Source organism: Choristoneura fumiferana, chromosome 2 (genome assembly GCF_025370935.1).
Source record: "Choristoneura fumiferana chromosome 2, NRCan_CFum_1, whole genome shotgun sequence".
In the NCBI taxonomy this organism is placed as follows: domain Eukaryota; kingdom Metazoa; phylum Arthropoda; class Insecta; order Lepidoptera; family Tortricidae; genus Choristoneura; species Choristoneura fumiferana.
The window spans coordinates 13,046,519-13,063,007 of NC_133473.1; the positions used below are offsets into that span (position 1 = coordinate 13,046,519).

The 16,489-nt window shown below is 34.0% G+C and overlaps 1 long non-coding RNA gene across 2 annotated transcripts in view; it reads left to right on the top strand.

Moving 5' to 3' along the window:
• Positions 1-8,928, top strand: part of LOC141443995 (uncharacterized) — a 33,617-nt gene extending 24,689 nt beyond the window's left edge. The window contains exons 3-4 of one of the 2 annotated variants that reach the window (XR_012453106.1): positions 347-457; positions 8,145-8,928. This is a non-coding gene — a long non-coding RNA (uncharacterized lncRNA). The remainder of the gene's footprint in view (positions 1-346; positions 458-8,144) is intronic. The other variant, XR_012453105.1, reaches the window with a different exon arrangement.
• The last annotated feature ends 7,561 nt before the right edge of the window (positions 8,929-16,489 follow it).

A 16,489-nucleotide genomic window follows, 5' to 3' on the forward strand; every position in this document is an offset into this window, starting at 1 on the left:
CAACATACGGCGCACTCCTAAGTGAGTTTGAGCACTAAAACTTCATTAATAATCTAAAATCTGGTATTTTCAAACACGTCATCAAATAGCGTATTCGCGTTATGGTGTTCCCAGCGATATTTTTATTTGCCAAAAATAAATTGAGCAATCTATTTACGTATCCATAAAGCAGATACTTTAAAAATAATCGCACAGTCAACACGCGTTTGATCTCTGGCTATTTTTGTGCAGTGGGTGGCTAATCTTATTTCTGCATTGCCCACTTTCTTTCATAATTCAATAACTCTAGGTCAAATATTAATGAACTAATTTATGGCCTCGTTTACGATCAATTTTTTTACTACAGGATAGGTTTTCTCTGTAATGAATATGCAAGGATACATCAGAAAGGGAGCCTCTATGATATGCAAAATGCCAGTAAGGGGGGCTACTACGAAAATTGAAGTTATTATCGTAAGTACGTACCGTCTCCCTCTCACTGTCGTATTAAATAAAATACTAATAGCGTCAGCGGGACAGCAAGATACGAAGTTCAAATTTCGCACTTCGTAGAATGGGGCCTGAAGGGCTACTACGAAACTCGCAAATTGTTGCCATGTTCAAGCATTTTACGTCAAAAATGAGACAGTAACGAAAAAAAGGCCCTCTCATTTATAATCCACTCTGTTTTGTTTCGTACTTTAATTGACAAACATTAAGATAATACACAAAGACAGCCATGTCGCCTTAAAATTTAACTAAACATGCCTTGAACGTGGTTGGGACTTTGGGACTACGCTATGGTGCACTTTATTAAGGAGACTTGTACTTAGATGGTTTAGTATTTATTTGTAGAAATATGTATTATAGTTTCACACAAAAACAAAAGAAGTATCCGTTTCAGATTATGTCAAGTGAGTGCAGAATTAATGTCGCATAAATGAATTGTTAAAATTTAGGCCGGTTCAGACTGTATACGGTATCTCTAGTATACCATGTTATACAGCATGTTATACATATAGCTAATCCAAGGCAGAGGTTATACTGTTGGGACGCTTAAGCTTTAAAGCAAAACTCACTTCTAGCTTTCATCGTGACTTCTAAGCGTGTTCTAGCTGATGTTTTAGCTTAGCGAGTGGATTAATTACAGTGGTTTTTTTGCGATGAATAGGTAAATCATAAAAAGAATACTGTTTCAACAAAGAAAATGGTAAAGGCTATTTGATAGTTTATAGTATTACGAATATGATAAGCACAGCTATTTAAGCACTTTGCTCAGCTTACCGCTGTTTGTTTGACTGTAGCCTGTTGTATTACGTCAGAGGATTACGCTTCTTTCAATTTGCGTCAGAGGGTTGGGTTGTGACGAAATTTCGGGTGAATTAGATTGTAGTGAAATTAGTTATACTTACAGGTGTCGAGAATTAAGCTAATTTGAAAATCATAATATTGTAAGAATATTCATACTTATACTCGTATAATCTGTGTATCTGACGTGATGATTAATGTAGAGAGCAAAAATATGAAACTAGAATTGAAATTAGATATGACTAATTTGGATTTCCCACACACACACACACACACACAAACAACATGCCTGTATTCCCAAAAGGGGTAGGCAGAGCACACAAAACGTTACATCTTCGGAGCCACTATTAGCAATTTTAGGTTTTAAGTTTGACAAAAACGGTACAATAGTGACAGGTTGCTAGCCTGTCACCTACGCCTTAACCTATATCCTTTGTCGACTCTTACGACATCCACGAAAGAAATGGAGACAAGACTCTTCTCACAGACAAGACCGAACATTAGCTCCAGAGTTAATTAACGACTAACCTTTACCAGCTATTTGAAATGAAGTCCTTAAATTTCCCGTGAGAAAAATCCCGTGCGAACCCAACATTGCATAAAAAGACTGACGCAAAATTTAATGTCTCTAATCCTAGCTTAGCTGCTGTAGGTACTCGTAACTAAGCTCTACTTTGTAATTTTACCTTTCTGTTCGTGTTTCGACCCTAAATTATTGTTAACTATTTTTTTTTTAATTAAATTCTAATTTGATATTGTAATTTGGCCACAAGGCTGTAATTTTATGGTAATTTGCTACTTTCATACATTATTTATCCATTATATAAAATTCTCGTGTCACAGTGTTTGTGACCAAACCCCTCCGAAACGGCTTGACCTTGCTCAAAAGTCTAAAATTACTGACAGTTCCATCCCTGTATTTTTTGGTAGCATGTATGTTTGTAAAAACACACCATGACCTCTTTAAAAAAAATTCAAAGTCAAAGACAAAATATCTTTATTCAATTTAGGCTATAACAAGCACTTATTTATGTCAAATAAAAATCTACCACCGGTTCGGAAAAACCTCTGTTGAGAAGAATCCGGCAAGAAACTCAACGAGGTATATTTTTTAAACAGATTTACAATATTATTAAATAATATGTATACATCACAAGTATTTAACACACCTTTATTTTTAACACAGTAGGTTCGCCATTTGAAGGGATCGCTCATGCGGATCGGAATTATTTCCAAATATCCCTGTCCATGATATAATCATTAACTTTATAATACGCCTTACATATTAATGTCTTCTTGACAATAGATCTGAATTTTGTATCTGTTTCATTTATAATATTTTTTGGAATTTTATTATAAAAACGTATGCAATTTCCTAGAAACGACTTTTTGGTTTTAGCCAGTCTATAAGATGGAACTTTAAGCTTCCCTGTGCTTCTAGTAGTCTTTGGCTTATTGACATTAGTGGGAAAATCACATATTATGTTCTTCCTTACATACATGATTATTTCAAAAACATAAAGTGACGGCAGGGTTAGGATACCCGTTTCCTTAAAAAAAGATCTTAAAGATTAACGCGTCTTCAAATTATAAATTGCTATAATTGCTCTTTTTTGTAAGATAAAAATTGACTCAATGTCTGCAACAAATCCCCATAAAATAAGGCCGTACAAAATAATGCTATTAAAGTAAGCATTGGCGATGTTATACATTTTTAATACTCGATATCCGGATAACTTAGTTGTACCTAAGGCCAGTTCAAAACAGTTCAGTAACAGTTGTTATCCAATGGCCATCAAAATGTTTAATGCTCTTCCACAAGATTTTAAAGGTCTGTCCACAAAGGAGTTTAAACGGAAGCTCTCACCCTGGCTCCAAAATGAATGTTTTTACTCGATGAACGAATTTTTGAAGCGTAACCAAATTGGGCGTGATTACTAAAATTGTATAATTTTGAAATTATTGTCTGTTGAAATTAATTCTTTATTATTTTACTATTTTGACATACACAATATAATTTATACGTAGTTAATTATTTATCTAGAACATAATAATAAAATTGTATCTTCTTACAGTGTAACTTAAATAATTAGATTAATTAAATGTTATTAAGATTAAATCATAATTATCCTTAATTTTAAACTAGAATTTGTACGTCACATACTTAGTGACAAAAACATGTGAATCTCTCTTTCTTTCTTACCACACAATATGTACCTACCATGTTTTTATGCAAATAAATGATTTATTTATTTATTTTATTTATGACCGTTTTTTATGAAATTGTTTGTGTATATTCGGTAGGTCTGCGAATAGGACGTAAACTATTTTTCATACTTCTACGCGGACGAAGTCGCGGGCAACAGCTAGTTTTTTTTATACAATTTGTCGATCCTTTTGTGAATGTCTTATAATTACCTGAAATTTATTTATATTTTTTTTTATAAGGTAATAAATAAATCTTGTCAATTGTAATCATTAGAAAACTTTAAATTCGTTTTATTTTTTTAATTTTCAAATTTTCTGCGCAACCGTCTTATTTTATTTCCCACAAAGTATTAGAAAATGTAAAATAAACTTGATGAAATCGGCAAAGTCGTTGTCAAGTTAAGGCGTAACCAAGGAAAAGAGGGATTTTTTTATTTACATATAAAATAAAATAACATAAGAGCCCGGTTTCGTTAGAACCCTAAGAACGGCTTAGGTTGCGTTCCATTAACGTACATTAATTAAGAATCTTTATTACAAACTGTCGCATAAATATGTAATGTTTAATGCTTTGAGTGATAAAGATATATAGCGGAACGTAGTCCAATTGCTATTTTTATCATTTACTCGTTAGCTTAATAGTCTTTTTTAATCGCTCCTGCGTTCTCAAGCTTTTGTCAAAAATATACAATATCATGTATGTATGTATGTAAATACTTTATTGTAAATAAAACACAAAAATAATTCAAAAAGAAAACAACAAAACAAAAGAGTGCAAAGGCGAACTTATCCCTAAAAGTGATCTTTTCAAGCTAACCTAAACAGGAAAGGAAAACTTAAAGATAGGCGAACAGTAGGTAATTTATGCACAGTGAGAAGAAATGAATAGGTATATAACATATAAATAAATACACTTAATGAACAACAATAAGTATGACATATATATATATAAATAATATAGGTACTTAGTTACTACTTACATTTAACACGATACACACATATACAATTATGAATTTATGAATAAACAATACATATAAATAAAAATAAAAAGAATACGATTACCTACTCCCACAGTTCCTCCCATCTATCCCTGAGCGAAGCCACAGACGGGGAAACCCTAATGAGCAAAGGCATAATAATTGCATTTGAAATCTTGACAGACACTTTAGTTTTATAAAATTAAACATAATACGCAAAAATTAACCTACTATTTCATTCAAATTTCTGTGGGTGTGCGATTGGAATTCTATAGTAAAATTAGGTGTCCTCAGATCATTTCGAGAAACTAGATCAAATTTTGTAAGAAAAACTTAGGTACTTCTGTATTATTTTATGACACATATCCCGCTGTAACTCGAAGGACACAAAGACTTGTAAAATTTTACCACGGTCAATATAGACTAGTGCGTGATGAGATGACAATTCCCACCGCCAATGTAAGGTCACCATCTGTGTACACTAAACTCGGATTTTTAATCCCACGGAAAAAATGTAAACAAAGTTTCGTCATTGTCAAAGTGACTTTTCAGGGGATTTCAAGGTATGGGCCCGCTAGAAATACTTATATAAAGTTATGTTGTTACCATGTTTTGTCTATTTTCGATAAAAGAGTCGTTTTTACGGGAGACAACTTATAAAAGTCGTCTTTTGACCTAGAAGTACTCGGACTGGCAGTGCGGACTGGAGTCCATCCTTTCATACAACAATGAACGAAAAACAACGGAAACCCTAACAATGAACAACTTAACTACAATAAAAATAGAACACCAATGTGGACAGTAAAAAAAACAGGAGCACGCGACACGGCGGCTGCGGCTGGTAGTGTGTGTGTTGCGGCAGCCGCCGAGTCGCGTGCTCCTGAGAAGAAGGGCTACAAAATAGCCCGCAACATATCGAGCTAAACTCGGTTTAAGACGTGAGTTATCCGTTACAATATCATTTAATAGAACAAGAGTCACTGGAAAAGGATTACGAATTCAGTCTCGAATGTTAGTGCAATGGGTGACGTCTCGCATCAAGCGGCCCACAGCTTAAAAACCCGAGTGTAATGCCAGGACAATAAATAAATTATACATACGAAAACAGTATTCTCTTTGTAAATAAATACATCAAAGTGTAAATGCCAAAATAAAGAATTTCATCAGTTAATTAAAATAAGTAAAAATAAATAAAAAATAAAAGAATATTTATTCACAAAACCAAAAATATAACATAACAAAATACAAAATAAAGAAACAGATAAAACATAATTTGTGAAGAGGTAAAGGAGCAGAGCTGCTGCTTTTCGGTCCTCACCTTGAAGAAGGAAATGGTAGTGTGGCTGACAATAAGCAAAACACTACCTAAAACATAATAAAATAAGAAAAAGAGAAATCAATTCAATACCTACTACCTACCTATTTTAGTACAGTACATTTACATCTATATAATAAAAACAAAGTCGTGTTAGTTACACCATTTATAACTCAAGAACAGCTGGAACAATTTTTTATGATTTTTTTGCTTTTGAATTTGTCTTTGTCAGGAATAGGATAATAAGTATTAAGAACATTGGAAAATTGACGAAAAATAAATACTTAAATAAAAGAAAAAAACATTTTCCCATACTAAATCTTCATGGGTTTCGTAACTGTTAAAGTTTAGAAAGTTCATCCCTTTGATACGGAAAACTCTCGGAAGGTTTTGAATCGAAAATATATATCCAGTATAATCGGATAATGGCGTGTTTGCTCAAATTAAAGGAGAAACGGCGCTGTTTATATAGTGTTTTTTCGGGCAGGACAATGTTTGCTGGATCCGCTAGTATCATAATAAATTGATGTGTCTCAGGTTCGTCCAGCAACATGCTGTTTTCTGTTGGTTGACAATCCAGTTTTTACAAGTAGTCCTAAAACTGTATAAGGATATACATTTGTGAGTAGGTGAAGGTAGGTCGTTCCAGCACTTGGATGCTGCAAACCGGAAACTGCCCCTGAACGCAACCAAGCGCGGTAGCGGTAGTTCCATTTTTGGGGTGCGTTCCGGCTTTGATCGTCCCTCCCTATCACCACACCACTTTAATTTACGTCGTAAATACATTGGCGCGTTCGTTTTCTTTAGTTTAAAAACTAAACAATTAAGCTTTAATGTGCGCCTATTTTTCATATTTAAAACATCAAGCGTATTCAGCCAGGGAGTAATGTGTGACCGCCTATCTACATTGTAACAGAAACGCATGCAAGAGTTTTGTACCCTTTGTATCTTCCTTTCGTTCTTTTTATTAAGACAAGGCCCGTAAACTACGTCACCATAATCCAGATTGGAGAGGACTAGACTATCCATTAATTTAACGCGCACACTGGTATTTAAAAATGGTCTTAACCAGTACAGTGATTTTAAGGCACCATAACATTTCCCCACCTTAAGTTTGACATGATCCTCAAAACTAAGCCTGCCATCAAAGAGGATTCCAAGATTCCTTACCACATCTGATTCCTGGATAGGAATACCGTTTACCAAAATAGACGGATTATTACGACGTACAACATCTACTTGGTGTTTTGTCCCAAGGACTATGTAAGTACACTTCTGGGAGTTTAACATTAATCCATGGTTATTTGACCAGTCACAGATATTACTTAGATCCTTATTTAGCTCTTGTATAGATTCAATGGATTTTACACTCGTCAAAATTTGCAGCATATCTGATGTATATAACGAGTAGAGTGTTGGACCCAGAATAGAACCCTGGACTACACCTTTTTCAACTGGCAGTGGTTGAGATCTAATCATGTTGCCCGCGACACTCATACTCTCTACTATTTGTTTTCGATCCAGAAAGTAACTCGAAAACCACGAAAGAACAGTGTCATCGCAACCATAATATCCTAACTAATATTTCATCAATTTCATAATATCCTAAATATTTCATCTTGATTAAGAAATACAGTTTTTTAATGGGAAGTTGATTTCTGGCAAATGTGGAAAGAATAAAATATCTTGAATTCTGCGAATATTTTTTGATAACGGCAACTCCTTTTGTTTACGTTTTTTCCATGGGATTAAAAATCCGGGTTTAGGCTTAGCCACACGATGAAATATTAGAATAATAACCAGAACAATAATTGATATAATTCATTACATTAATGAGTAAAAATTTATTAAATTAATAATACATATAAGTATGTATATGTTATATATAGGTATATCTTTACATATTGTGATAAAGTACATGACCTGGCGGATGTGGAGTTAATGTACATCCCCTTGCATCTTTATACATGAATGTATTTATTTTTAAGGATTTATATTAAGAACAGTGTTAGAGAGCTAATTTTTTTCTGCCAACAAACTGTCATGCAGTTTGGCAGATAATTATCTGCCAAACAATAAACAATCTTCTTTAAACAATGTATTCTGTTATTTGAGAAAATAATAAAAAAAAACATCTAATGGTAGCCTCGCATCATTATTATTAGGCTTTGTCAACTAGAGATCTATAGGTACCCTACCAAGAGCAAACAGTATGGATCTCACAAAATTATTCAAAATTCAAAACTATTCTCTTCACGCTATGAAATCCACTCTTGCCCAGCTCATCCGGTGGGAAATCACCTTTATTCAAATGCCAGCGTTAAAACTGGAACTAACAAACAACATCTTTGTTGCAGGTTTGAATCGTGTCGTATATTAAAAAGGGGGACGGCGCCTGCCGCTACGTTTGTCGCCCGCAAAGACGATAGGAGGGGGCCGATTTAAAAACAAACCGACCAAATGTGCTCCGCACATCTCTAAAACATTAAATCTACTAGGTCTTGGTCTGTATCTGTTTTAGTTCATAAAGTAGGTATACAACCGTAAACAATACGGTTCTTGTTAGTAACCCGATTTTTTTTTCATTTCGTTCCATCTTTGTACCAGTTTAACATACAAACCTTTCGGATAATATACTGCATATTAACAATAAACATTTAAACTTTGTATATAAAATGAGAAATGGCATGTTTCTTGTATATATACAGCGACCCCCTTATTTTTTTTATATCGGCAATATGAATACACTTTGTACGATGGTTCTCGAGATCAAGCCCAGTGAAAGATACACAGAAAGACAGCAAAGCGACATTAATAAGGTAAGGTAAGGTAAACATCCCACTTGGGCACAGTGCGGAAAGGGAACTTTATGCACCATTTAATTATTCAAAATGATCTCGTACCTTTTTCAAATTAAACACATTTTTTATCACATTAAGTTGTAACTACTTAGTTTTCACAGGTGAGATTTCAAAAATCAACAATCAAGAACTTATACTGTTATACTTATACTAAATAATAGTGTTTCGTAATTGTTGTAGGTAAATTCATTATTACCAGCTTAATTAAAATAACTTTTCAGTAGCAAATAAATAATATTTTTTTCTGTGGTTGTTATGTTATTTAAACTACATTTTTTTATGTAATAACAATAAATATTTTTCTTTATAACTAGACTTATTCAGAGATTCATTTATTACGATACTTACCTACTTGGCTTGATTGCCTCTGTGTCTTTATCCAGGGCATTCCATTTTTTTTTTCAAGACAATCAACCCAATCATAAAAAATAGTAGATTGTACAACAAGAGCATAAAACGAGCCATTTTACGCTAGTCGTTCATAGAGATAGACACGTCGAGGGGAAAATGGGTTTAATGCTCGAGTTTTACACTCTGCTTTTCACTTAGATTGCGAGGAAATGAAATAGCAACAGTGGAAACAATTGTTCATTTTCTATGTAAGTACTTTTGTTTTTCATGCATTATGATATAATTATATTTTTTAGTTTTATACATTTATTTTGATGGATTTTTGGTTTAAATACATTAGAAATTATTTAAAAAATATGTAGAAACTTTTTTGTTTGTGGCTGTTGACACCTGATTACCTTGGTCTTAGACGAAGATTTTACTTTATGCACTAGTGCATAAAAAGTCATTTTATGTCGCCTAGATCCAGCATAAACATGAACTTCACGAGCATGAAAAGTGAAAAAACTATTGTGCGGTCTCTTTTCACTAATTTTCACTTATCTTAGGTGTTCATTTTAAAATTAGATATGAAACTTGTGAAACAATTTAAGTTATGGTATTTTTTATTGAATTTCTTTAGAGGACAATAAAGACTAGCGTATACATGACATAATATATACATATAGTAACGGAGGAGGTTATGGGAAATTGAGTAGTTTACTGGGTGAAAAAAAAATATTTTAGAAAACTTCTTCAAAAATCAAATCAACCAAGCCTATATACGTCCCACTGCTGGGTACAGGCCTCCTCTCAGAACAAGAGGGCTTGGGCCATAGTTCCCACGCGGGCCCAGTGCGGATTGGGAACTTCACACGCACCATTAAGTTGCTTCGCGGTGAAGGAAAACATCGTGAGAAAACCTGCACAAACCTGCGGAGAAAATTACTTATTAATTATTTAATCCGTCAGTTACATCATTAGAAGATATTGAACTCGTATTTTTTCTTTTATCAATCAAACAAAAAATGACATACATGAAGCGCGTCAAGGTTTGTGAGCGCCTGTGACGTCACGCCGTGCTAAAAAGTGTCGCGCGGCGTGACTCCGCGTGGAACTTCTAACTGGCAATGTCTATCATTTTATTGTTTACTGTTGCCCGCGACTCCGTCCGCGTAGTATTCGTTTATCGCTATCCCGCAGGAACAATGCAATTTTCCAGGATAAAAACTATCCTATGTCCTTCCCCGGGACTCAAACTATCTGTATACCGAATTTCATCTAAATTGGTTTAGCGATTTAGACGTGATTGAGTAACAAACATCCAAACATCGTCAAAAATTTGCACGTTTATAATATTACTAGAGTTTACCCACGGCTTCGCACGCGTAAACTATTCGATCTGATAGTTACAATTGAAATTCCGGGATTTTACAAAATTCCCCTGGGAAATCCCAAAATGTATATATCGTGATCTTCATTGAGGTTGTGTTAAGAACAACTGTCCAAAATTTCAAGACTCTAAACCCAGCCGTTGAAATTTCAAAATTATATCCCTATCCCGTGGGAATATCGGGATAAAAAGTAATCTATGTGTTATTCTAGAAGTCCAGCTACCTGTATACCCAATCTCATGGGAATTCGTTCGGTAGTTTTTGCATGAATGAGTAACGAACATACATCCAAACAAACATCCATCCATACAAACTTTCGCGTTTATAATATTAGTGGGATAAATAGGATATGATAGTTTTAGTTTGAAATTTTATTAAATAAAACATGTCAAGTTACACAAAAAATAAATAACAGAAAAGTCAGATAAATAGGGTACACACACAATCAGTCAAATAACCCGCCCCGCGTCATACTAGGTGCAAATGTGCCCTATACACTCGCCGCGTTGCCGCGTTAAACAGCAATGGTCAGCCTAGGTAGGTGTAGGATAGCCGGATTAGGTACATTTATAAAATAACGAGGGTAATTAGTAATTAGGGGAATAACTCTGACGTCACTACTTAAGAGCGTATATAAGATAAAATGCACTTCTGCCAATATAAGAAATGTTTGTTTTGTTTGTTATGTTGTTGCAGCTCAAACAGGCAGGTTTTGCTATGAGAAATCAGTGAGCAAAATCGCATTATTTTTTAAATGCTGAGGACAGTGTTGGGTCTACTCACTGAATTCCAAATATTTGAACATCACTTTGATCTGTCACTTAGTTTTCACTTCAACACGAAAAAAGCGAGAGATAGGATCAAAACGATCTAAATTAAATTTATGGTATCAAAAATATATCGATACCTAATAAATTACATGACAACGAAATATTTCCAAAATGTAAATTTTCCCGCTCTTTTAATATAGTCTGCAAACTTGTTGCACGAAAGCTCTCTTGATTTTTTTACAACAATTCCGTATAAGCAGTACAGTTGGAATAAATATTTGTCAAATTGAATGAATTTATAACAAATCAATTTATGTTTATGTAATAGAAATCTTAATAAAATCATATTGAAATATTTAATAACATTTATAATTAATTAGGTATACGTTTATTGTTCAACCTTTTTAATGACCCAAAGGTGAGGCTTTTTGCAGTATTAAAAAATAAGTAGGTATGACATATTTTACAAGTAGTTCAAGTTCAAATTGCAATGCATGTTATGAGTATGAGATTTGTATTGTACCTACTGGACACTTTTTCGTTCCGAATTTAAAACCTCTCTACTTACCGCTTTTGAACAATGTTTGGCATTCTGAACTTTCTGGTGACTTTTTAAAGATGTAATCGCGACTGTATGTACGTATCATTTTTGAGTAAGGGTTTTAAATGTGATTATTATATTTGTTTCTTAATAATCGGATTAATTTTCAAAAAATATGTTTGTTTTGTAAACAGGTAGGTATATGTGGTTTTATTCTTATGTTACATTTAAATTATGTTCTCGCTGCTGAGGTGAAAAATTGTACAATTATAGAATCCTTCGCTAACTCGGGAATCAAAATCAACACTCGCAACAAAAAAACAACTTTGCTCACTTGTTGCACAAATAACTATTGTACTTTACCTGAACGATAAGGCAAACCAAAGCTTTGACGTACCTAACATAACATACCATATGAAAGCTATTTCTGATCCTTACATTCCAACCGCACAATACGATAGTGTGTTGATGGGATTAATAGGAAAGTTTTAATTCCGACTTTATTGTGAAGTTCATAGAGAACAAAGCACTCTATGCGCAAATACGCTGTTTTAAAAACTCGTTCCTTATTTCCTTGTTGACGTTATCCTTGTTACTATCAGTTGTACAAAAGAAGAGAACCATTGTATATGCGAGACAGAAACAGTTCAGTGTCCAGTTATCCAGCCAGGGTGCATTCCACTAACTTCCGTTCTATTGTGGACTGCTTATTATCACTCAAAAACATCCGCTTGCTGATTGAAAAAAAATACACTCGACGATAACAGAAAACTTAGTCAACTTTGGTCGTATTTATAGTATACTTTGTAAAAAAAAACCTCGTTTGTTTGCAATACATTGTGGTTTTTTTTTCACTGCGTTCTAATGAACTAAGTACTTTATTCCCGGCTTCGGTAATAGATTTTCCTCTAATATTTATTTTCATACAGATCTATGGTCTGTCCCAGAATTCGAGATACTAAAATGAGTCTGAAATGTCAAAAGTAAAATAATGTAGCCAGCATAAGGAACAGTGCTGCTCGTGATTTCGGTTTCGTAAATAACCGTATAAATGTTTATTTTACGATAGCAAAAATAACATTAATGCATTCAATATTCTACTTTCCATTTTACTTTATCATACGATAAAGTGATGAAATCTAAGCACAGGTAAAAATACAGTGTTCATCACTTAGTGCCAACGTAAAGAATAATACAGAGGGGCTACTACAAATAGAAAAACGAAGTTCGTATGGCACCGTCCCTTCACTCGCGTATTGAATGAGATAAGCGTCAGACGGCAACATACGAAGTTCGAGTTTTGCATTTCGTAGTCAGGGCCAGCAGGGCTACTACAAATTCGAAAATCGAAGTTCGTGTCGTTCCGTCCTTCTGACACTACTATTTAATTTAATACGTAAGTGAGAGGGACGTTACGGTACGAACTTTGATTTTAAATTCTGGAGTAGGCTCAGATATCACACAACGTCATTGTTCATGTTTGTATTCAAGTGGTATTCAACCGATTTTCGTTACTTTACTCGTATTGTCATCGATGTGATCAGTGCGTTTTCTCGTGTTATTATTTAGATTTCATATCATAGAATATTAATCAAATATTCATTATTCTCATATTATTTAGTTATGTAAAACTTACTTAGAATGAAATTGAAACTTAAACATCAACATCTATAAAAGTCGAAATTCTCGAAAACGGTCGCATTTTATTAGACATATTTACTTTTCTAGAATGTCCTAAGTGGTACATCACGATCCGTTCATATCTTAATATTTACGACATACATACATAGGTACCTACAAAATCTTACGGTAATAACTTGCGGCACATCACTATTTAGGAGACGCAAAAAACAGGTAACATGAAACGTCATTTTAGTATCTCGAATTCTGGGACAGACCATAGTGAATCATGTTTTCCATCGTATTTTGTCAGATAAGTTCGTATTTGTCATGCTTTCTCAATTGGCTTCAGTAAACTTCAGTAAATTTAACCTTATTGTATTAGTAATAAGTTACAATACCTATTCATTGTAATTATTGAAAATAATAACAGCTTTTAAAATATCCTTTGCCAAGTATGTATTCGATAGCTGCTTTTGATTCTGTGGTAGTATGCTCCAATAAATGAGGCCTTATTAAGGGTAATAATCTACTTCCAGAGAAGTCGAAGGAAAAATATAATATAATTAGTAATGAAAATAGTATTTTAACCTTTTAACCGCCAATAAGTTTTCATTCGTACGTGCCCGTATCGCCACCTACATCGAAACTATATGACATTTTGTCTCAAATATAAGACTACGGCGATAGTGGCAGGACATTGGGTGCCTTATGTATACCTAGTGCCATCCACGAAGACGCGTGATTTTGTCAAAATTAGACATTAATAACATTATAATAAGAACCATGGCACGCGTCATCGTGACTCTACCTATATCAGACTACTGCGGTAATACCTGAGTGACCGAGCTCTTAAACTAGTGGACCGATTTAAATGCGGTTTTTTCTATTTGAAAGCAGGTTTTCTAGCGATGGTTCTTAGACATGTTTTATCAAAATCGGTTCAGCCGTTTCAAGATCATCAGCTCTTTTGTTCGCTGCGGTAGGAATCTTAGACGCATAATGGGTGTAATTTACTTTACTTTCAAACATATTTGGGACCTAAAATTTGAAACACCCATGTATGCTATATAACTATGCAAGATTATAGAATTCTCGGCCTGATGCTGCAGCCAGGATATCCAGAACACTAGTAGGTACACTCTTGATAAAACCATAGCAGATATATCGTGTTTGGATTAGTTTTGATCAGTATTTGATTCTACATACAATGCAATGGTGGCAAAAGGAAGAGCTGATGCTGCAGCCAGGATATCCAGCACACTAGTAGGTACACTCTATAAAAAATAATAGCACATAGGTATGTTGTGTTTGGATTCGTTTTTATCAGTAATTGATTCTGCACACAATGCAGTGGTGGCAAGTGGTGGAATTTGAGCACGCTTCTGCGCCGTTAAAAATTAGAGTCGTACGTGTTCACATATTTTTGATAAAATTTTTGCTCAGAAGTATAAGAATTCGGCTGCACATGGTGTCATGGTTACATAATTTATTATTGACGAAGATGTCGGGACGACCTGGATGTATTTCTCGACGACTGGCTTCAGGCTGCTTTGGATCGAGAGAAATGGAGGACATGGGAGGAGGCCTTCGTCCAGCAGTGGGATCCAGGCTAGATAATAATTATAAAATTTATTATTAAAAAGCTTACTTTCTTCGGTTTTACGGTTCTTCTCGGCCATTTTTTTTACGTTGAGTTCGCCAGAAGACTGGCTTCACACAACACACATGAACATGGCGAACATGGCGTCGTAAGGACGCCAGCAGACGGCTCAGATACAATATCCCCCCAGCTACAATAACCCCAGGTCACCTTACCCTATAATAACCTTCTTACAGTCACGGATGTCAATATGTAATTCACTCAAAGTTTCCAAAATACAAATAGAAATATTTGTATGGTCATCGTTCATCTACCATTACCTCTCATATTTCGTTTTCTAGATTGTTTTACCGTACAGCGTCCAATGGACAGATCCATATTTTTTAAAAGAACAACAACAACAACAACAAGTATTTGTATACATGCATACATGAGCGTATAATCAATCAATCATCATCATCAACTTTATTGTCGCAGTAATAAAGTGTGTGCACATATATTATTGAGACTTCGTGATGTGTCATTCATTGGTGCCTTTGACTTGACAGTATAAGACAAAACCGATTACGTACAATATTTCCTCTAATACTAATGCAATTATGAATACATAATAGAACTAATCTGCTCCATTAAACATACTGGTATGGTTTGAGTGGACGTCGTCTGTAATTGTGTATGGTGACTAACCTAACTCCGAGTGTCGATCAGGTTTTGAATGCAAAAAACCCGGAGCACTAATGGAAGCAATAATATTATTCATGTATATTTATTACGCAATTGTCTCAGAGATGTTTATGCGACTATACCAAGTATTAATAGTAAACAAGCACAATATTTTGCAAGGTGGGTTTTTTTGCTTTGTATTTTTAATCATAATCATAATATATTTATTGTGATAACGGGTACAAAATGTAGTTATATTGATTATTCAGAACATGACCGTAATCTACCACATGCATGGTGTACAATATTTGTTTTTATTTTCTTGGTGCTACAAAATTACCTATCAAATATCATTATGTCAAAAAAATTAAATACTCGTACAAGGAAAAATATGCTATGTCAGTTTCTTAAAAATTAACAATGTCAAAAATAACATTATATTATGTTAATTATATTACATATACCTATTATATTATAGTTATTGAAAATATACAAATCACAATTTTTTTTTATTGGCGCTATAGTTTAAAAACTCCTTCATTGAGTAAAAACAATTATTTAGATGCCATTCATTTAACTTCGACTTAAACTTGTTGCCCTGCATTTTTTTATGTCATCCGGCAAGGCATGCACTCTTATGCACATATTATAAGCATTTATTTTATAAATATTCGTGTGACCTGGTGCTTGATATAGAAGATTTTTATACTGTGCTCTGAGTGTTTTACCTTTAATTTGCAAATGCGATTTTTTTATATGAAGCTTGTCTATGTTTTACGCACAATAATAAGATGCTCGACTTCGATTTGTCTAGTGTCTAGAGTAGTTAGCACAGGGTACAGTCACCGGCACCAATATCTGATACAACAAAGCGTGCATTAATAGGCCTATTTAATAATTTGATACGACTCTATTTCTAG